This window comes from Hyperolius riggenbachi, chromosome 11, assembly GCF_040937935.1.
Source record: "Hyperolius riggenbachi isolate aHypRig1 chromosome 11, aHypRig1.pri, whole genome shotgun sequence".
Taxonomy (NCBI): domain Eukaryota; kingdom Metazoa; phylum Chordata; class Amphibia; order Anura; family Hyperoliidae; genus Hyperolius; species Hyperolius riggenbachi.
In genome coordinates, this window is record NC_090656.1 from 218,397,366 (window position 1) to 218,420,668 (window position 23,303).

Sequence of the window (23,303 nt, forward strand, 5' to 3'; positions counted from 1 at the left end):
CTGGGATCATTTTAACTGCGTACAGTTCTCAAGGACTGTAGTGGTTTATTGGCAAACAATGACAGTAGATTTCAGCACATCAGCGTGAACAAGAAGTCCATTCATATAGCATTAAATGATGGTACAAGTGATGCCAGGCATGTCTTACGTGTCCGGCGGCTGCAGGGTGGATGGTGCTAGAGGTGGGTGTTAGGCTGTGAGCAGTGGAGCGACGGCCGTTTCGCGTCTAAATGACTTTTGGTCACGCAAACCACTGTGTACAGGGAAGCGAGCGTTCCGGCCTATGACGGGGATAAGCCCCGCCCCTTCCAGACATCACTTCCTATAAACAAAAGCCGGTTACCTTGGAGGTGCGGATGCCGTGTAACAAACGGGGGCGGATACAATCCACCTCCGTTGCCATAGCGGCTGCTTACAAGCAGCCTGTGATAAGCAAATCTATATAGCATTATTTCTGCCGCAAGTGTGATGTCCACGCAGGCACTCAAATTTAAGCCGTGTCTATGTGGGGGATTACATCTCGCTCCTGCGGCAGAATACGATCATGTGACACACGGCAAACGCTACTCCAATAGTATAAGTGCAAATCAGTGCTTTAAAGTGGCAGTGTATCTAAAAAACATGATTGCTGTTAAAAGTAGAGCGATGAACATCAAACATTAAATGTAAACTTGATTAGGTACGTAGCTTGGGGTATCGCTACAATTAGGGAAGATAGTCCTACAAAGACATGAAATACAAAGATGATTCTTCCAAATGACGTGCCATCCGCGATGCCAAGCTAGTGTGTGGGGGGGGGGGGGGAATAATAATCTGCGCACTGCCAGTGAAGCTATACATTTTATGCACTCACCGCAAAGCGCAGAAAACCTCCCACTAACATATGAACAAAAGTTTTGGTCATGTTACAACATAAAATTATGTCAAACTTGACAAGGCAGGTAGCACCAGTCCCATTGTTTCAACTGCTCTGCGACCGCCTAGCTCCGATGGGCGGTCGCAAAGTGGCTCCCCCAGGACTGCCTAACACCGTTTGGCGTCGAGAGCGGTGGGAAGAGATTAGCGGGGAATGCATACCCGTTGAGTAACAGCCTGCCAGCCACAATCGGAGCTGGCAGGCTGTAAGGGGGGAAACACTTTTTTTTTGTTTGTACAGCGCTGCGATATAGCGCAGCGCTGTACAGGGGACAGCTTTGTCACTTAGCTGTCCCCTCATGTGACTCGCAATCTGATCCGTGAGCGCAGTGATTGGATCTCGGGGGGAGGAAGGGAAAGTGGGAGGACTAAATTAAAAACAAAATAGCCATTTTAATTTTTTTTAAAAATCAATAAAATTGATAAAATAAATAATAATCACAGCAGCAACCAGATCCCACGAACAGAAAGCTCTGTTGGTGGGCAGAAGATTGTAATAAATCGTCTGGTCACTAAGGTGGTGTAAACCTGTGGTCCTCAAGAAGTTAAAGGACCCCTATCGTGAAAAAGTGTAAAAATTAAATAAGTGCAAATACATAGAAATAAGAAATATGTTTCTTCCAGAGTAAAATGAGGTGCAAATTACTTTTCTCCTACGTTGCTGTCACTTACAGTAGTTTAAAAAAAAACCTTTCAGTTCCATCAGATTTCTACTGACTAGTCCATCTCCTCATGGGGGAGTCTTAAGGTGCGTACACACATATAGTCGTTTGTAACAATCGTTCCCCGATCTTTACTAACGACGATCGTTACAAAAAACGAACCACCGACTATTAAGGCAAAGGACGAACGAGCCAAATCGCTACAAAAGAAAGTTCTGTCTCGGCGGATTTTAACCAACGACAATCGTTTGCAAAAGTAGTACATCGTTGGAAACGGTCGTTCGTACTAGGCTTGACATGCGCATTTCACTATTTCTCCCTGAAACTTCTCATTTTTATGCGCAGGCGCAATAGTTGCTTTACGTGATGTAACGTTCGTTCTAACGATCAGATCGTTACACACATTTAAAAACTAACTTTACTCAGGTCGTTCTTTCATCAATTAAAAGCTCGTTCGTCGCTCTCAACGAACGATCGTTGTCGCATCTGTGTCCGTAGCATAAGTATTGTATTTATTCTTTACAAAACCACTAACTGGAAAGGATCATTACAAAGATGTAGCCCCCACCACACCCGGTTTGCACACTATTCTGGCAGTTGGACTGAGCAACTGCTGTTTGGCAAGTGCTTTTGAAAATAAAGAAAACCCTGAGAATCCCCCGTGTGGGCTAGTCCAAAAACTGTCAGTTCCGTCCATCAGATTTCTACTACCTACTGTAAGTGACCGCAACGTAGGAGAAAAGTAATTTATAGCACATTTTACTCTGAAGAAATGTATTTTTTAACTGTTTTTGTGCATTTTACAATTGTTTGCAATAGTGGTTCTTTAATAATTGTCTACCATTTGCTGATCAGGATTGGGCACCCCAGCTTGGCTTATATCAGATCAATGTGAGTGATTGCAGAACCTACAGCATTAAAAAAAAAAAAACAATTTAATGAAAAATCTCTGCCAGGTATAATGGATTGTCTATGGGGTCGTAATTGGGGATGTTTGGAGGTGCTGCAGTGAATCAGGCCCATGTGTATTTTAAAAGCCTTAATGGAAGTTTTCATGCAATGCTAGCACTGTCTAAAAACCTAATGTGGAAAGAATAGATTATAGCGCTTTGTGTAATTACCCATAATCCTGCTTTCTGAATTCCTGCCATCCTCTGCACACCAGCTGTTGCATATCAGGCTGTCAGTCTGATTTAAGTATTAAGGGGGGGGGGGGGGGCTACAGACTGCTTCAAACATTGTCACGTTCCAAGCATAGTTCATTGGAGTAACATGAAGTTTCCACCCATTTTTTAAATTTATTCGCAGGAGACAAGGAAACCCCAAACTGGGCGGAGTCCTATACCAGGCGCATCTGACAATCCGCTCGGTAAAGAATTGCTACTCCGTTTCCAAGGCTATGTGCAAATAGGCTCTTCACCACTCACAAGTACAATTAGAGATGGTCAGAAGATGCTGAGAATATAGAGTTGGTGCAAATGTTATGCAGCTTGGGAATGGCATTTTTGTTGGTACATTTCCAATCTGCAATAAATTAATATAAACGTTTTGCACCACTTTATGGGTGATTTATTTGGGTCTCACTGGTCACCCCTGCTTTTGCATGCCTGAAATGCTGGCCATGTGGTCTGTTTGCCTGTTTACAAAACGTCAGACCTGAGAGTGCCCTTGATTCCCCTGTCAATCCTGTATTCCATTTCCAATATATTTATGAGCCTCCCCTATGCCTGATGTGTGTAGAGCCCCCTTGTGGCAGCGTAGAAAGTAGCAGTCGAGTTTTCAGGGAACCAAAGAATGATACTGTTGTTCATCATATTCCTGTGCCTGTCCTGACTGTGTGCGCTATTATGTGCTTACGTCCATCTGTAACTCCTGAAGTGCCTGCCAGCCCTGTACATTGCGCTGACAATGCATATACAGTATATATAATGACTATAGGACAGGAGTTTAAAGGGTCAATACATTAAAAACAAAAATCCAGATTTCTAAGTCCAGCCAAACTCACAAAATGAACAAGGCAAATCTTATAGCAATGAAGATAAGTGAATATAAACAGTGTATGAAAGCAAATGGATGAGCCAAACACCCTGTTTCACGGGACTAATATCATACCTCCCAACTTTTTGAGATGAGAAAGCGGGACACTTAAGCCACACCCCTGGCCACGCCCCACCACACCCCTAGTCACGCATACCATAAAGATTTCATAAGAAAAATATGTTGTTTTATAATTCAAACCACACTGGTCCTTTCTATTCTGGTTAATTTTCCTTCATATTAACATTTTAAAATTAGAAATATATCAATTTAAAGGATGGGAAGAAAGTTTAGAGTCAAACGCATTTTTTAGTAGAGAAATATATATATATTTACATACAAAGAGGGACAAAGTCCTGAAAGAGGGACAAATGAGGAGGAAAGAGGGACAGGGCTCCCAAAGAGGGACTGTCCCTCCGAAAGAGGGACAGTTGGAAGCCATGCTAATATTATTGGCACACTCCATTGAAGCCAGGACCGGTATTAGAAACAAAGGGGCCTGGGGGCCACTCATAAGACACCCCAAACCAAAAAGCAGCATTAGGGACCCATTTGTTGCAGCCAAATATCCCTCCTGGGCTGCTGACCCCTCCCCTCCAATCATTTTCCAACGTAACTGTGCTGCCAGGCGCCACTACATAGTCTTTGATAGTGTAGTGTCTCAATTGCCAGCCAGCACAGGTGATGCGCTACTCTGCCAAAGACTCTGCAGTGGCCCCGGGGAGCAACAGTTAAGATGGAAGAGATGCTTTGGGGCCCCTACAAGCTCTAGGGCCCTGGGGCGATTTCCCCCTTTGCTATGGTAGCGCCAGCCCTGATTGAAGCGCTCTCTGATTGAAGCGCTCTTTCAGTAGATGGTGGGCGGGCCAGTCAGGTGTAACCATGTGACTCTCACAGTAGGAAGAACTGTACATGCCAGACTACATTTACCAGCATCCCTGCTTTATAGTACAACACATGAACTCTGTGTGAGGAGGTGGGGTTTGTAGGTCACAGGAAGTAGGCCTTGGGAAACAGTCCCTAACCTGCTGGCAGGAAACAAATCTGATAGGTGCACAGCTCCAGGCAAACACAGCAACACACTTGAGTTTATTTATTTTACTGTTTTTATTTACATCCATTGCTTTGAGAATTTGCCTTGTTAAATCTTAGGATTATTTTTTGCATTTTAAAGAAACCTGAAGCAAAGCCAGGTTATGGAAGCGTGCTGAACAACTACTCAAATGGGGAGCTATCCATGGAGAAAACAGTGTGTCTGAGATGTTATTATTTTCTCCAGAAACTGGACAAGAAGTAATAAGTTAGAGTGGAAGTGAAAGTGGGCAAAGCTTGTGTGTTTTCCTATTGGTCAGTGAAGCCATCTATCATAGCAAAGGACCAATAGCAGAGGCTTGAAGGGGGTGGGCTTCCCTCTGACATTCCTAGCAGCAGTAGTAATTTGCATATTGTTCTTCTGGGTGTAGCCCTGGCACGCAGTTTTTATTGTATGAATTAGGGCACTAATAACCGAAGCTTTGGGGTTTATGGTGTGACCCTTTGAATGTCCTGCGCAAACTCCTAAATTGTCTTTCTTCTTTGTGCGTTTGTCACTGTTTACAATTAGTGTTTATAAATATTTAATATACATTTTTTGTAGATCTTTTAATGAATGAGTTTGGTGACTTTTTTTCATTTTTTTGAGAATGTTGATGGCTGGAAATTGCCAAAAATGTGTTGCAGAAATTTGCACCTTAAATAAATGGAGAGAGAATTTACCCCTTGTGTGAAAACGTTTTATTTCAGAAATCTGTTTTTTTTTTGTTTTTTTTTTATCCTTTGTTTCAGAGCTCCTGCTGTGTATTGATAAGGAGCAGCGCACGTTCAAAAACAACTTGCAACCGCTATGCACGCTACGCTCGCTCTTGCAGGGTAGCGTGCCTTTCTCAGTTATGTAAGCAACGCACATTCCTTCAAATTCCGCCCACTGCTGTAAAGTATCACGGCTGCGATACGTCACTAGCGCGACCACTACTATGTTAATTTACATAGTTATGCGGTCGCAATACTACACAGCTGCGGACAGAATTTAAAGGAACGCGTGTTGCGCGTAACTAAGTAAGGCAAGTTGCACTGCTAGAGCAAGCATAGCGCGCTTAGTGGTTGCAAGTTGTTTTCGCAGATTGTGAATCAACCTCATAATTCTGTTTTCGTGTAACTTTGCGTTCCCTGCATTCTCTATCGTAGAGGGACGCTGCCTTTTATATGATCGTAGCAGATAAAACCTGCGTTGTACATGATTGTGTCAATGCAACTTTCCTTAAAGGAAATAGGCAAAATAATAAACTGGTTTACTTACCTGGGGCTTCCTCCAGCTCCTGAAAGCAGAGCTGCGACGAAATTGCATTTTTCCCATCTCATTGGCCAAAGCTCGTGTAGAAAATCAGATACTTACCTAAAGAAAGGATCCTATTGAGGCTTCCCTCCCTGCTCTGCTCTCCCTGTCGATGAATGTGGCCCTTCAGAAGATTAGCGTCAATGCATCTTCGCTGATCGCATCTGGGCCGCGCAGCTTTTCCTCCATATAGCTGACCCAGTCCGCCCGTGCAAGCGTAGTAAGCCGGAGCCGCGGGTTCTGTGGTACTGCAGAAGTGTGGACGGGTTTGCACAGCTACTCCGCAGGCCCTGCTTCAGGAAGAAGAGCTGCGTGGCCCCAATGTGGAGAAGGGCCGTGCTCAGCAATGGGGGACTTCAGGTTAGAGAGGGAAGCCTCAATAGGATCCTGAGGCTTCCCTCTACTAAGTTATGTATCTGATTTTGATCCTGAGCTACCGCTCTGGTACACTTTAAAGTTTAAAGGGTACCTGTAGCCAGAATAAAAAACAAGGATACCTCAATAGAGGGAACCTTCTGCATAGTCCCGAGGCTTCCCCGATCTTCCTGTGCCTCTCCTTTCCTGCGCTGGTCCCTTCTTTACAATATCCAATATTAATGTCATATATTGCTCACAGCCACACTCCCTTCAATGTACCTCCCAGTCCCTGCACCTCTGCCACCTTCAGCTACCCATACCACCCAGGGCCTGCACCACTGCCACCTCCAGTTATTCGCACCTCCCAGTGCCACCTCCAGCTACCTGTACCTCCCAGTCCCTGCACCACTGCCACCTCCAGTTATTCGCACCTCCCAGTGCCACCTCCAGCTACCTGTACCTCCCAGTCCCTGCACCACTGCCTCCTCCAGCTATTCGCACCTCCCAGTGCCACCTCCAGCTACCTGTACCTCCCAGTCCCTGCACCCCTGCCACCTCCAGATACCAGTACTTCCCAGTCCCTTCACCACTGCCACCTCCAGCTCTTCGCACCTCCCAGTGCCACCTCCAGCTACCTGTACCTCCCAGTCCCTGCACCACTGCCACCTCCAGCTACCAGTACTTCCCAGTGCCATCTCCAGCTACCTGTACCTTCCAGTCCCTGCACCACTGCCAGCTACCTGTACTTCCCAGTGCCATCTCCAGCTACCTGTAATTCCCAGTGCCACCTCCAGCTACCTGTACTTCCCAGTCCCTTCACCACTGCCACCTCTAGCTACCTGTACTTCCCAGTGCCATCTCCAGCTACCTGTACCTTCCAGTCCCTGCACCACTGCCAGCTACCTGTACTTCCCAGTGCCACCTCCAGCTACCTGTACTTCCCAGTGCCACCTCCAGCTACCTGTACTTCCCAGTGCCACCTCCAGCTACCTGTACTTCCCAGTGCCATCTCCAGCTACCTGTACTTCCCAGTGCCGCCTCCAGCTACCTGTACCTTCCAGTCCCTGCACCACTGCCAGCTAACTGTACTTCCCAGTGCCACCTCCAGCTACCTGTACTTCCCAGTGCCACCTCCAGCTACCTGTACTTCCCAGTGCCACCTCCAGCTACCTGTACTTCCCAGTGCCATCTCCAGCTACCTGTACTTCCCAGTGCCGCCTCCAGCTACCTGTACCTTCCAGTCCCTGCACCACTGCCAGCTACCTGTACTTCCCAGTGCCATCTCCAGCTACCTGTACTTCCCATGCCATCTCCAGCTACCTGTACTTCCCAGTGCCACCTCCAGCTACCTGTACTTCCCAGTGCCATCTCCAGCTACCTGTACTTCCCATGCCATCTCCAGCTACCTGTACTTCCCAGTGCCACCTCCAGCTACCTGTACTTCCCAGTGCCACCTCCAGCTACCTGTACTTCCCAGTGCCATCTCCAGCTACCTGTACTTCCCAGTGCCATCTCCAGCTACCTGTACTTCCCAGTGCCACCTCCAGCTACCTGTACCTTCCAGTACCTGCACCACTGCCAGCTACCTGTACTTCCCAGTGCCACCTCCAGCTACCTGTACTTCCCAGTGCCACCTCCAGCTACCTGTACCTTCCAGTCCCTGCACCACTGCCAGCTACCTGTACTTCCCAGTGCCACCTCCAGCTACCTGTACTTCCCAGTGCCATCTCCAGCTACCTGTACTTCCCAGTGCCATCTCCAGCTACCTGTACTTCCCAGTGCCACCTCCAGCTACCTGTACTTCCCAGTGCCACCTTCAGCTACCTGTACTTTCCAATCCCTTCACCACTGCCACCTCCAGCTACCTGTACCTCCCAGTGCCATCTCAATCTACCTGTACCTCCCAGTCCCTGCACCACTGCCAGCTACCTGTACTTCCCAGTGCCATCTCCAGCTACCTGTACCTCCCAGTACCATCTCCAGCTACCTGTACCTTCCAGTCCCTGCACCACTGCCAGCTACCTGTACTTTCCAGTCCCTTCACCACCGCCACCTCCAGCTACCTGTACCTCCCAGTGACATCTCCATCTACCTGTACCTCTCAGTCCCTGCACCACTGCCAGCTACCTGTACTTTCCAGTGCCTCCTCCAGCTACCTGTACTTCCCAGTGCCATCTCCAGCTACCTGTACTTCCCAGTGCCACCTCCAGCTACCTGTACCTCCCAGTCCCTGCACCACTGCCACATCCAGCTACCTGTACTTCCCAGTGCCATCTCCAGCTACCTGTACTTCCCAGAGCCACCTCCAGCTACCTGTACCTCCCAGTCCCTGCACCACTGCCACATCCAGCTACCTGTACTTCCCAGTGCCATCTCCAGCTACCTGTACTTCCCAGAGCCACCTCCAGCTACCTGTACCTCCCAGTCCCTGCACCACTGCCACCTCCAGCTACCTGTACTTCCCAGTGCCACCTCCAGCTACCTGTACTTCCCAGTGCCACCTTCAGCTACCTGTACTTCCCACTGCCACCTCCAGCTACCTGTACTTCCCAGTGCCATCTCCAGCTACCTGTACTTCCCAGTGCCACCTCCAGCTACCTGTACTTCCCAGTCCCTGCACCACTGCCACCTGCAGCTATTTACACCTCCCACTGTCACTCCCAGTGCCACCTTTGGGTGTGACTTTCACCAGAATAGCGTATGGACGTCATGGCCGCAAATAAGCAACTAGGGATGATGAGTGAGATGCAAATAATTTCTCCAAACATTCAAATTTCCTGTAAATTATAGGCAGCTGGACACTGGACCAATTAGGATAAGTTCCTGTTGATTTCTATTGGTCCAAGTTCAAGCTGCATAACATTTACATGTCATTTGAATGTAAAATGAATGCATGTCACTGATCGTCCTTATTTCCAACCACCCACCACCATGTTCTGAAAGCCCAACTAGCATATCAAATCCTCAATGACAAATACTTGTTGCTCCTGCAATAATACAGACACCAGACCCCCAGCTTGAAACTGCACCAATCATTCCTGTTGATTTCTATTGGTCAGAGTTTAAGCTGCATAACATTTACGTGTAATTTGATGTAAAATGAAATTATGCATCTCGCTGTCACTGATTATCCCCGTCTCCAACCACCCTCCTTACTGTGAAAGCACGACTAGCATATTATTATTAATCAATGGATTTATAGAGTACCAACTTAGTAAGCAGTGCTGTACAATAAATAAGGCTACAGACAATGGTAATAGGGGATGACAGGCAACATAATACAGGTAATAATAAGCAGTAAGACACACAATGCCAGGTCATACGCTGGAGTAGGAGTCCCATTAATACAAGTTCACAGTATTCTGTGAGTAGGATGCACGATCAGGAATAATACACAAGAAGGAAGGGCCCTGCCAAAGGCTTAAAGAGAATCTGTAACGTCAAAACATCCCCTGGGGGGTACTCACCTCGGGAGGGGGAAGCCTCAGGATCCTAATGAGGCTTCCCACGCCGTCCTCCTTCCCTCAGGGGTCTCGCTGCGGCCCTCCGTACAAATGACGTCAATATTTACCTTCCCGACTCCTGCGCAGGCGCTCTGACGGCTGTCGGCTCCGAAGTAGGCGGAAATTCCCGATCGCTGTCGGGTCTGCTCTACTGCGCAGGCGCCGGAAACTTGCGGACCCGACTGAGATCGGGTATTTCCGTCTAGTTCGGAGCCAAAAGCAGCCACAGCGCCCCCGCTGGAGCCAGCAAAGGTAAATATTGAATTGACAGTCGGGTCTATCGCCGGCTGTTCGGATAGCTGCAGCAAGACCCCTGAGGGACGGAGGACGGCGTGGGAAGCCTCATTAGGATCCCGAGGCTTCCCCCACCCGAGGTGAGTACCCCCCAGGGGATGTTTTTGATGTTGCAGTGTCTCTTTAAATGACAATTGAAGAGAAAGATATATGGAGGCTGCCATGTTTATTTCCTTTTAGGCTGCTTACACACTAAGACGTTACAGGCGCCTGTAACGCTCCCCCAACGCACAGCAATGTAACACAAGTGGGCTGTTCACACAGCCCACGTTGCGTTACATGTAACGCTGCACGTTCTCTGGAAAGTGCAGCATGCTACGGCGTTAGAGCGGCTATAGCCGCGTTAGACTGTTTGCACATGCGCAGTGGGGGGCAGAGAGGAGGCGGGGAGAGCCAGCTACAGTAGCCGCGCACATGGCTACTTAATATTCACTGCACTGGCGGCCGCTGATTGGCTGGCGAGACCACGTGATGCGGAGTGTCTCGCTCCGCATCACGTGGTCCCGCTGGCCAATCAGTGCCACTCTGGGAGACATTATAGGAATCGAGCCGCCTAACGCGGCTCACTCTACCGTCCTCACTTGCAGCACCATACGTTGTGTTAGGTGCACGTTATGCAACCTTAACGTAGCACCTAACGCAACGTCTTGGTGTGCAAGTAGCCTTAAACAATACCAGTTGCCTGGCAGCCCTGCTGATCCTCTGCTTCTAATGCTTTTGGCCATAGACCCTGAAACAAGCATGCAGCAGATCAGGTGTTTCTGACATTATTGTCAGATCTGACGAGATTAGCAGCATGCTTGTTTCGGGTGTTATTCAGATACTATTGCAGCCAAGTAGATCAGCAGGGCTGTCAGGCAGCTGGTATTGCTTAAAAGGAAATAAATATGGCAGCCTCAATTTCCCTCTTGCTTCAGTTGTCCTTTAAAGTTGTCCTGTATACTCAGCCCCGCTTTAGGTTATGAAAAGTGCAGCAGGGAAAGTGAGACTGGCCAGAAAGGCTGAGCCAGGACATAAATGGGATAAAAATCATTGCTGGTGGTTTTGATTTATTAAAACCCCACCCTGAAAAGGAATAATCAGCTCTGTATGGAGTGACCCTTTAAACGTTGTCAAAGTTCTTCGGAAAGTTTCATTCTTCAAAGTTGCGAGAATTTAAAAAAAGGAGAAAAAAGATCGCTCCCCTATGGAATGTAAATGTAATTAAGGCTCAGAACATCTTCTACCTTCCAAGGCCAGCTTATGAGACACGAAGCCAGTGTCCTATTATAGTCAGATTCTATACGGAACATTGTGGCCTCGCCGCTTCTGTCGCCATGGTTACCGTGCGCCTGTCTCCAGAAGACCCCATAGCTGTATGCGGAGGTGACGGCAGGGTGACGCTCGTTCTGCAACGCTAGATCTGATTTTATATTCTTTTCATTTTATTATTTTGTTTGCTCTGTAGTCTTGAGCCGAGAAAGGATCTGATTGGAGGATATTTTCTACATGGCTGGCTGACGATTAGGGTTATTGTTCCGTGGCTTTTTTTAGTTGGCCAGTTCTGAGCTGATGATTTAGTCTTTTTAATCAAATCCTATGTGAAGCCCAAGAAAAGAGATAACTTTAAGGCCTCATTCACATTATCAAATGCAGGTGGCCGTGTGATCGGAACACAACGCGTACGATCACACGCCATCTGCGCTTCAATGTGTTGCATGGCTCATCCCAATCACTGTAGTGAATGGGTCAGCCGCGTGTTTTGCTAAAAAAAGGTGTGCAGCATGTGTTCGCGCACCGCACTGGTACGGAACGCATGCAGTGTGAACATCAGACAATGCAGTCTATGCACTTCTGTTGTTTGTGCATGTCTGCCTCGTGCACGCGTTGCCGAAATTACGGACGGCAACGCGTGCAGTGTGAACGAGGCCTTATCTAAGGTTATAATCCAGATATATATATATATATATATATATATATATATATATATATATATATATATATATATATATATATGGTTGCAAAAGTATTTGGCCCCCTTGAAGTTTTCCACATTTTGTCATATTACTGCCACAAACCTGCATCGATCATCGATTTTATTGGAATTCCATGTGAAAGACCAATACAAAGTGGTGTACATGTGAGAAGTGGAACGACGATCATACATGATTCCAAACATTTTTTTTACAAATAACTGGTGGTGTGTGCATAATTATTCAGCCCCCTTTGGTCTGAGTGCAGTCAGTTGCCTACAGACATTGCCTGATGAGTGCAAATGACTAAATAGAGTGCACCTGTGTGTAATCTAATGTCAGTACAAATACAGCTGCTCTGTGAGGGCCTCAGAGGTTGTCTAAGAGAATATTGGGAGCACCAACACCGTGAAGTCCAAAGAGCATACCAGACAGGTCAGGGATAAAGTTATTGAGAAATTTAAAGCATGCTTAGGCTACAAAAAGTTTTCCAAAGTCTTGAACACCCCACGGAGCACTATTCAAGCGATCATTCAGAAATGGAAAGAGTATGGCACAACTGTAAACCTACCAAGACAAGGCTATCCACCTAAACTCACAGGCCGAACAAGGAGAGAGCTGATCAGAAATGATCAAGAGGCCCATGGTGACTCTGGACGAGCTGCAAAGATCTACAGTCCAGGTGGGAGACTCTGTCCATAGGACAACTATTAGTCATGCACTGTACAAAGTTGGCCTTTATGGAAGAGTGGCAAGAAGAAAGGCATTGTTAACAGAAAGCATAAGAAGTCCTGCCACAAGCCATGTGGGGGACACAGCAACCATGTGGAAGAAGGTGCTCTGGTCAGATGAGACCAAAATGGAACTTTTGCAAAACGCTATGTGTGGCGGAAAACTCTGTGTGCACATCACTCTGAACACACCATCCCCACTGTCAAATATGGTGGTGGCAGCATCATGCTCGGGGGGTGCATCTCTTCAGCAGGGACAGGGAAGCTAGTCAGAGTTGGAAGATGGATGGAGCCAAATACAGGGCAAACTTGGAAGAAAACCTCTTGGAGACTGCAAAAGACTTGAAACTGGGGTGGAGGTTCACCTTCCAGCAGGACAATGACCCTAAACATAAAGGCAGGGCAACAATGGAATGCTTTAAAACATATCTATGTGTTAGAATGGCCCAGTCAAAGTCCAGATCTAAATCCAATCGAGAATCTGTGGCAAGATCTGAAAATTGCTGTTCACAAACGCTGTCCATCTAATCTGACTGAGCTGGAGCGGTTTTGCAAAGAAGAATGGGCAAGGATTTCAGTCTCTAGATGTGCAAAGCTGGTAGAGACATAAAAGACTGGCAGCTGTAATTGCAGCAAAAGGTGGTTCTACAAAGTATTGACTCAGGGGCTGAATAATTACGCACACCCCACTTTGCAGTTATTTATTTGTAAAAAAATGTTTGGAATCATGTATGATTTTCGTTCCACTTCTCACATGTACACCACTTTGTGTTGGTCTTTCACGTGGAATTCCAATAAAATTAATGCACGTTTGTGGCAGTAATGTGACAAAATGTGGAAAACTTCAAGGGGGACGAACACTTTTGCAACCCACTGTGTGTGTGTGTATATATATTTACAGTATATATATATATATATATATATATATATATATATATATATATATATATATATATATTCTCATGGTAATGGGGGGGGGGGGGGGGAGCGACACTGACACTGACTTTTGGTTTTGGGGAGCCATAAAACTCTTTCCTGGCAGAAAATGGCTTCTCAGAGCAGGAAAGAGATAAAAAAGGGTCGGTAGTTCATAGATTTTAGCTCTGGCATTCTTCAATTAATGTGTCATTGAGCAGAGACAATAAAACACTAAAAACTTAGAAAGTAGATTTAAATAAAAATTTAAACTGGGATATTTAAAAAAAATCATTTTTAGGAGGAAGAGGATAGACACAATAATTGTTTATCTCATAAGTTTATTTTCTCTCTTTTTTTGTACTTTAAGTTTTTATTGAGATCATGGTCATACATATACAATCATGTCAATGTATGACCCAGTGCACACCAAAAACCTCTAGCAGATCCACAAAACGCTAGAGGATTTTGAAGCAGATTTTAGAGCGATTCTAGGCATGTTTAGAGACGTTTTCTAGACATGCCTAGCGTTTTATGGAGCGTTTGTGTAGCAGATTACAAATATTGTTACAGTAAAGCTGTTACTGAACAGCTTCTGTAACAAAAACGCCTGGAAAACTGCTCTGATCTAGCGTTTTCCAGAGCGGTTTGTATTTGTATACATTTGTAATGTATACTTTACATTGAGGCAGAAATGCTTCTGCAAAGCGCAAAAGTGCTGCAGGACCAGGACCCACGTTTGCGGTTTGCTAAAAACCACAAACCGCTGGTGTGCACCATCCCATTGAAATACATTAGCCAAGCGTTTTCCAAGGCGGAAGCGGTTTGTGGATTGCTTCAAAAACCGCTCGGTGTGCACCAGGCCTGAACAAGAGATTGGAAAGCAGAGAGGACAGTTTCACCTATTACATCAGCAGCAGGTGTAATGTGTGCCAGGAGCATGCCGGATGTGGCATGTTGCAATTGGCACTTGGCATGTGTCATGTGGCACTTGGCAAGTGACACGTGGCCGGTGGCAAGTGACACGTGCCAAGTGCCAGTCAGACAGCAGAGGAGAAGACACTAGTGCACACTAACTGTCACACTGGCACTGCTCACAGCACAGCAGTTCTGTAGAAAGCTAACACAGTAGTACTACTACTCTTACAACTACTAGCACACTGACTGCAGTACTACAGTACTAACTACACAATAACACAGTAATCCTATCCCCTAACCTATACCTAAGGCTAATAGCTGGCCAGGAGGCAGCAGCTGGCCTGGTCTGTGCACAGCACACACACAGACACATAGCAGCTGCCTGCAGCACACGCTGTCGCACAAATGACATCAAGCTAATTAATGATTTAACAATAGTGTAGTGATAGTGAAGGGGTTAATCACTGAACTGCTTTCGGTTTATCACTGCTAGGCCAGCAGCACTGGAGCACACACTCTGACTGTCATACAATGACATCAATCAAGCTAATTAACGATTTAACAATAGTGTAGTGATAGTAGTGAAGGGGTTAATCACTGAACAGCTTTAGGTTTATAACTGTGAACAGCCCCCTTGCTAGGCCACCAGTACTGGATCATGTCTCTCAGTGAGCATTCAGCAAGCTAAGACGATATGTCTCATCACCCTTATTATACAGGGGGGCTGGCCAGTGTTCCTTTCTGTGATTGGGTGCCAGGGTTTAGGCTGGGAGCCCTCTGATTGGCTCAATGAGGTCAGGTGGGGCTGGCCAGGGTTCCCCTCTGTAATTGGTTGCAAGGGCTTCTGCTGGGAGCCCTCTGATTGGCTTCAGGACGTCATCTCCTTACAGTATTTCGGATTCCGATACCCGCAATATCTGGGTTATGCGGCCAAATATCCGCAGATAGCTAGCCGGAGTTGGGCCCAGGTATCCGGAATCCGAATCCGGTCGGATATCGTAAAAAAGTTCAGATATCCGAAATCCGGATGAGCAGCCCTGGTTAGGTTGAGGGACCACCAAACAGCGAGGTAAGAGGAACTCCCACCACTCCCCCTTGCAGCTGCTGAGAAGGGGAGAATGTGGCTCTCCATAAATTAGCTGAGTGTCCCACCTAATATAATAATGATATCATCCTCCCACTGCCATCAGCCAGGTTGTGTTGTCGGTCACAGTCTCTCGTTCCTGGTAACACAATCCAGATGAGTCCTCCTCTCCCCAACCTTTCCAGGAAGATCTCTCGCTGTTTATTAAGCCATGTGAGTGGAATGAAACTCTTTGTTCTGCTATCTGTGTGTACATATCTCCCCGCTGCTGTTCCGAGTCCACCATGCACACAAGTTCTTCTCGCTATAGAGACTTCAGTATGAAGATCTGATGGTCTGGCACAGGAGGACATTTCACACTCTCTGATGGTTACCTGGCAGGACCAACAACAGCAACAAACACGTTTGGAAACATTTTGGAAGCCACAAAGGAAAAGAACAGAAGGATGAGCCTGTCGGCGAGGATGGCGTCTGAACGGGTGAGCCATGATCTAAAGCTGTTCCTTCTTTCCTTGATCTACAACAGCTTCATTCACTAAGTTTCTCTGAGGTTGGACAACACTGGGGAACTTGAAAGTGTACCTGAGGCTAACCTAATTGAAAAAAAACTTACTTATGAAGAGGGAAGCTTTTGGATCCTCCAGAGGTTTTTTCGTGTCCTGGAGACCACCGTTGTTGTGCAGGGACCCTCAGAACATACCCAATGAGCTTGTTGGATATGTTGTCAGGACCGCGCTTCCTGCTGTGTATTGTGCACTCGTTCATAAGTGGGTCTGTGCTACTGTGCAGGCGCGGCAGTACTCACACGGGTGCAGCATGGCCGCGCTCATGCACAGCAAGGAGCGTGGACGAGAACTTCAAGAGTCTCCTGGGCAGTGGCGGTAGTCTAGAGGAGGACATGGGAAGCCTCTGGAGAATCCAAAGGCTTCCTTCTTTGTAAGCAAGTAGCTTGGGTTTTTCATTAGGTTTGTCTAAGGTTTTCTTTAAGAAAAGGAAGACTAAATGTTTTAAAGTGTTCTCCAATTAGTAGTGGTAAAAATCCCGCTGCACCAGATTGTAGGGTAAAATGAAAAAAATCTTTATTTTGTTAATCCATGTCAATGTTACAGATAAAAAAGCTCACGCGTATCGGAGCAGTAGATGGCTCCTTAAGCCCTTCTGGACTTTCTGGCTTTGGAACTCCCTGCTCCCATTTGGGATATTATGTGAGTGTAGCAGTCTCCTTCTTCTATGTACTGTTCTCCAATTAGGTGGCAAGGGAGTATAGGCTTTGCCTGGATGATATCAGATTTTAGTCAAATGTATAAGCAAGCAGTCACCTGCACTGCTAAGCTGTAACAATCTTCTAGGTCATCCTGGTGCTGTTTTCCTACAGGACTCAGAGCACTTTAGCAGTAGCCAACTAATCTACAGAAGGGCCAATTATTAATGGAAAACCAGTTAAACTAATTGTGTGTTTTTGGGAAGTTTTGAATGCATGCAAATTTGGTCCAGGCAGGGGCATAGCAATAGGGGTTGCAGAGGTTGCAACCACATCGGGGCCCTTGGGCCAGAGGGGCCCCAAAGGGCCCTCCCTAAACTACAGTATTAGCTCTATATTGGTCCTGTGCTCATAATTTTTACTTCTATAGATACTTGGAATAGTGGTGATCATCAACAAACTGTTCCCCATCCCCTTCTTGCACCTCTGACACTGTAGTTGCCGTTGGCAGGTTTTGGTGCGCCGTCTAAATTGTTATGTATAGAGTGCTTGGGGAGCCCAAATGTAAAACGGGACCCACAGCTCCTTAGCTACGCCACTGGGTCCAGGTGTGTTAATAATTCAACTTGTAGGTAGGCAAATTTAATGCAAATTGCTTAAAATCAAGCCAATCAAAATCAGCAGGATGAAGACACGCACACATGCACACACACTGTAAACCTACAACTTTATCAACAGTTTCTACCGCTAGAGCACTCACATAAATTAAAGAGAACCCGAGGTGGGTTTGAAGAATGTGATCTGCATACAGAGGCTGGATCTGCCTATACAGCCCAGCCTCTGTTGCTATGCCAAACCCCCCTAAGGTCCCCCTGCACTCTGCAATCCCTCATAAATCACAGCCATGCTGCTGACAAACAGCTTGTCAGAGCTGGCTGTGTTTATCTCTATAGTGTCAGTCTGCTGCTCTCCCCGCCTCCTGCAGAACTCCAGTCCCCGCCTGCATCCCTTCCCTCACTGCTGATTGGAGGGAAGGGACGGGGGCAGGGACCGGAGCTATGCAGGAGGCGGGGGAGCAGCTGAGACTGACACTACAGATGTAAACAGAGCCTCACAGCACAGCTGTGATTTATGAGGGATTGCAGAGTGCAGGGGCACCTTAGTGGGGTTTGGGATAGCAACAGAGGCTGGGCTGTATAGGCAGATCCAGCCTCTGTATGCAGATAACATTCTTTAAACACACCTCGGGTTCTCTTTAAAGTAAAACAAGCATGTAGTTAAACCATGACAATGAACCCCTACCAACGTTGGTGTTTCGTCCTGGTTGACTTCCTCGGGGACGGGCTCTGCCAATTAATTCACCTTAAGGGACCCTCCCCTTTGGAGTTTTAACTGCTTCATCACCACCATAAGAACATACGTAAAACAAAGCCAATTTCTGATAAAGATCTACAAAGCAAACATACAATTTGAAAAAAGGGTTAGTTCCCATTAATGTTATTGTGACCTTATGACTGTGCTGTACCTACTGTACACAAATTGTAACACAGCATAGTAAAATGATGCTTTACTAGTACAGGTATCAACATTTCTCACCAGCTGCTTAATGGTTACCAATGGTAAAGTTTATTATGTAAGCACAGGGTCAGCGCTTTCATGAGGGCAAACTGGGCAATTGCCTAGGGCCTCAGAGTCTGCTATATTATTATTTATTATTATGTTAGTATTTACATAGCGCCGACATCTTACGCAGCGCTGTACAGAGTATATTGTCGTCACCCAACTGTCTGTAAGGCTTGACAGGCTATGTCCTCCCTCAGTCTCTATGCCCCAATCTACTACCGCAGCTCTGAGCATGGCCCACGTCTTCACCTATAGACAAGCCCCCGTGTGAACAGGACACGTGATTTGTCTTCTGAGTACGGTTACCCCCAGGTCTTAACTTGCAAGGCATACAAACTGGTATAAAGGGCCATTAGAGCCCTAATGAGGCTAGTAACACAGTTCAACAGTTCAGCTGTATCACACAGGGTTATTACCTGGATTCAGAGGAATAAAGCAATCAGCGTTGTGTGTCAGTAGTAGCAGAGATATCGACTGCAGATGATCCAGTAACAAGAGAGGGAGCAAGCTGTCCCCAGGCAAAGTTCAGCTAATGAGTCAACCAGGTATGATGCAGTTCAGACAAATCTTCATGCAAAGTTATTCAACAGATGATGATGATTGATCTGAGTTATAGATATTTAATATTAAATAGTTCAAGCAGGTTTGCATGCAGTATTATGCAACAGATAATAGTTTGATGCAAGTTATGACACATTTCCTTTTAGTCTGCATGCAAAGTTATTTTCAACAGATAACAGATGCTCCAGGTGATATGCGATAAAGTTTATGCGAGACTACATGCACACTGTTAGTTGGTTGATAAGGAAAGTGGTCTTATACTTATCGTCCAGTTCAAGTAGCATTCAAGGGATAACCAATAACAGTCCAAGGTCGGTCCAGGAGGCAAGCAAGGGGTGTCCAGTAACTAACACACGTCGGTCCAAGCGGCAAGCAAGGAGTGTCCAGTAAGTAGCAGAGGTCGGTCCAAGCGGCAAGCAAGGGGTGTCCAGTAACTAGCAGAGGTCGGTCCAAGCGGCAAGCAAGGGGTGTCCAGTAACTAGCAGAGGTCGGTCCAAGCGGCAAGCAAGGGGTGGCCAGTAACTAGCAGAGGTCGGTCCAGGTGGCAAGCAAGGGGTATCCAATAACAGGCAAGGTCGGTTCAGGCATCAAGCAAGGATTTCCAGGAATCAAGCAGAGGTTAATCAAAACAGACCGAGTAGTCCAATGCAAAGCCAAGGTCAATATCTAGAGTATCAATAGCAATTGAGTGCAAACCCAGCAACTAGCCAAAGCTATGCTTATCACAGGTGATGAATGGGAGCACTCTGCAGGTTTAAATACAATACATCATCCAAGCAGTGGCCGGCTACACTCCGCACATCCAATCATACAGCATGGCTCTTCCTAGTTGTCAGCTGTAAAGTCAGCTGACACCGCTCTGTCAGCTGACCGGAGTCAGCTGACTATTGTTTACCTTTGCGGAGGGCGTACTGGGAATGCGCCCTCTGCCTATCAGAATGTGTAGCCTGTGAGCCACCGACAGCGTCATCAGCAGGGACCAAGCGCCGAGGCCCGGGAAGCGGCGGAATCCGATCGGGTCTCGGCGGAATCAACATTAACAGGTATATTCCTTATACTGTCCCTCAGAGGGGCTCACAGTCTAATCCCTACCATAGTCATATGACTATGTATGTATCGTGTAGTGCATGTATGATAGTCTAGGGCCAATTTAGGGGAAGCCAATGAACTTATCTGTATGTTTTTGGGATGTGGGAGGAAACTAGAGTGCCTGGAGGAAACCTACACAGACAAAGGGAGAACATACAAACTCTGTGCAGATAGTGCCACAGCTGGGATTCAAATAGTGGGCCCAGTACTGCAAGGCGAGAGAGCTAGCCACTATGCCAGCATGCTGCCCATATGCTGTATGGGTCTCCCCCTTTAAGTTAATGGTGGTGGCCACCGTCCATCTCCCATCCCCCTAATGGGACCCTGATTTGTTGCAATGCTTGCAGCTCAGCTGTCTGGCTGGAGCCCTCCCTCTTTCTTCCTCCAGCTTCTTTCCCTTCTCTATCCTGCGACCTGACGCCATACGACATAAGTACATACTGTATATTCCTGTGTATAAGACTACTTTTTAACCCTTGAAAATCTTCTGAAAAGTTGGGGGTCGTCTTATATGCCAGGTATCATTGATGCTGGGTGATACCCCCTATCCTGTTACCGTCTCTCAGATCTCGCTGCTGAGGACTGTAGTGAAGCGGCGCAGGTGCACATGTGCGAGATCTGAGATGCAGAGAGCGAGGTAAATAGGATACAAAGGTGGGCCAGAGGGGTGAAAGAGGCGTGTTTTATGGGCACAGCACAATCTATTCTTCCATATTGCTCTGATAAACAGGTAGACAAGGAGAGCTGACCAATCCACTTAGGGAAAGCGAGAGCTGACCAATCCAACCAGTCAATTGACTATATACTGTTATATACATACAGTACAGCACCAGTATATGATTTCTTTTTTAATTTGGTGTGCGTTGGAAGAGAGGTAGTCTTATACAATGAGTATATCACAAACTCTATATTTTAACTGAAAATGTTGGGGGATCGTCTTATACACCCAGTCGTCTTATACGCCGGAATATACGGTACATACCTGTGGGGAATGGAAAATAAGCATCAGTGCGGATGGAGATGGAGGGACACTGAAGGAAGAAAGGGGAAACACAGCAGCCAGGTAGGTGAGTATGCTCAGCTGCATGCACGATGGAACATACTGGGGCCTGGTGAAGGACAGACTAATGCTCATATAGGTGAGTATGCTTAGCTGTGTGCACGATGGAACATACCGGGACCTGGTGAAGGACAGACTAACGCTGTTTGGGGGGGGGGGGGGGTGAAGACAAATGCCACCTAATACTGTTATCTGGAAGGGAGGGTGTGCAATCAGTTAATGAGTGCCGTAGGTGCTCTAGTGAAAAGGGCACCACTAAGTTCAATCCTTGATTACAGGTCCTCTTTAGAGAAGTGTGGTCAGGGTATCAGTTCATACCTCCCCCCATAGCAAATGTGCCAGCTTACCATTTCAGGGACCCTGGCACCTGGATCTCAGCCTCAATAAATGATACATGAGAAGCTGCATAGGGCAATGTTGGTTATCATTTTTATTGCCTTTTTTCAAATTAACTGCAATATTTACTGGTACAGAACACTGTATAAGCGGAATCCCCTCGGTAGTGCTGATAGGCAGAGAATAATGTCTATATACTGATGTGTGCTGCACATATTCCCAACTGTCTCCTGTTTACTCGTGATTTTCCTGTTCTGGGTTCAATATAGAAACAGCTGGCAGGATGTTTGTAGAAATGAGGTTTGAATCCCTCGTTAAATAGTTGGACGAGGACATCGATACATCCAGATATTGAATTCACAGCGGCGGAGTTATGTTTAATATTTATAGGACCAAAATCACAAAACATTTTACAATGTAAAATACATGTAAACACATGGCAATAAGAAGTCTGTGAAGGAGAGAGAGAGGAGGCGGCACTAGTTGCTGGATGACAACCTATGTGGGGGTCAGTGGTTAATGCTGACCTGCGCCTCCGGATCACGAGCAGTGCATACAATCAAATCGATAGAAGGTAGGTAGAAGTAGGTTTCTTCCAGAGTAAAATGAGACATACATTACTTTTTTCTTATGTTGCTGTCATAGTAGCTAGAAATATGACCGGATTTGGACTAGACTATCTTTTCATGGGGAATTTCAGTATTTTGTTTATTCTTTACAAAAGCACTCCCCAAAAAGGCTCTGTACAAAAATGCAAGTCACTCTCGCTACCTGTTTGCAGACTATTTGGGCAGTTCGACTGAGCAACTGCCTTTTCACTAATAATGCTTTTAAAAATAAAGAAAACCCTGAGAATTACCCATCAGGAAATGAGCTAGTCCAAAACCTGCCAGATTTGTCTGATTTGAATTACATTAAGTAACATAGGAGAAAAGTAATTTATAGTTCATTTTACGCTGGAAGAAATGTACTTTGTATTTGTATGTGTTTACATGTATTTTAAATTTGAAGATTTTAGTGTTCGTGGTTACCGTCAGTAACCATTCAGTAGCTGGAGGAAAACACTCATGTGAACAAAGCTGAAGTTTATGATGTTGTATGCAATTTGGGTACATTATGTGTGAAGGCCATGATGCCATTGTTGGAGACTGGAGAGAGCAGCTTGCATAGTTTTAGATTCTATAAGAAATTCCTGGATACCTCCCAACTCTTTGAGATGAGAAAGCGGTACACTTTAAGACCTGCCCCTGCCACACCTCTAATCACACCTGTGCCACACCCCTAGCCACGCATACCACAAAAAAATCATAGATGTAATTTTAGAATTCAAACCACACTAGTCCTTTCTATCATCATTAGTTAGTGTGGCCATCATGAACTTCACGTGTAGCCACAAAAACATCTGATCTAAAGGATGGACCCCTTTATCAGAGGGAGTGAACTAGTATTTGGGGCCCCCTTACATCCTCGGGCCCCCTGTGGTCGCAAGGGCTGCTTCCCTGTAGTTATGTCTCTGCCTTCATTTAATCATTGCAATTTTTGTCCCAGCTCCAGAACCTAGTAAATCTACTTGCAAGCTACAACTTACCTGTCAATCGCAATTATTTTTGAATTATGCATTCTACGTACTTGCAGAACTTTTTTGAGAATTTTCTCTATAACCCTTCTTTTGTTTGTTTGTTCCTTTTTTTTCC

General features: G+C 46.2%; 1 protein-coding gene across 13 annotated transcripts in view; it reads left to right on the forward strand.

Moving 5' to 3' along the window:
• The window catches only part of ANO5 (anoctamin 5), a 182,354-nt gene that overhangs the window by 158,047 nt on the left and 1,004 nt on the right, over positions 1–23,303 (forward strand). For 11 of the 13 annotated variants that reach the window (XM_068260357.1, XM_068260358.1, XM_068260359.1 and 8 more), the window contains one exon: positions 1–5,368. This exon is cut by the window's left edge and continues 1,980 nt beyond it. The gene's annotated coding sequence lies outside the window, so the exon portion shown is untranslated. Of the gene's footprint in view, positions 5,369–16,049; positions 16,219–18,970; positions 19,109–23,303 lie in introns of those variants that run through there. The other 2 variants (XR_011024731.1, XR_011024730.1) reach the window with 2 other exon arrangements.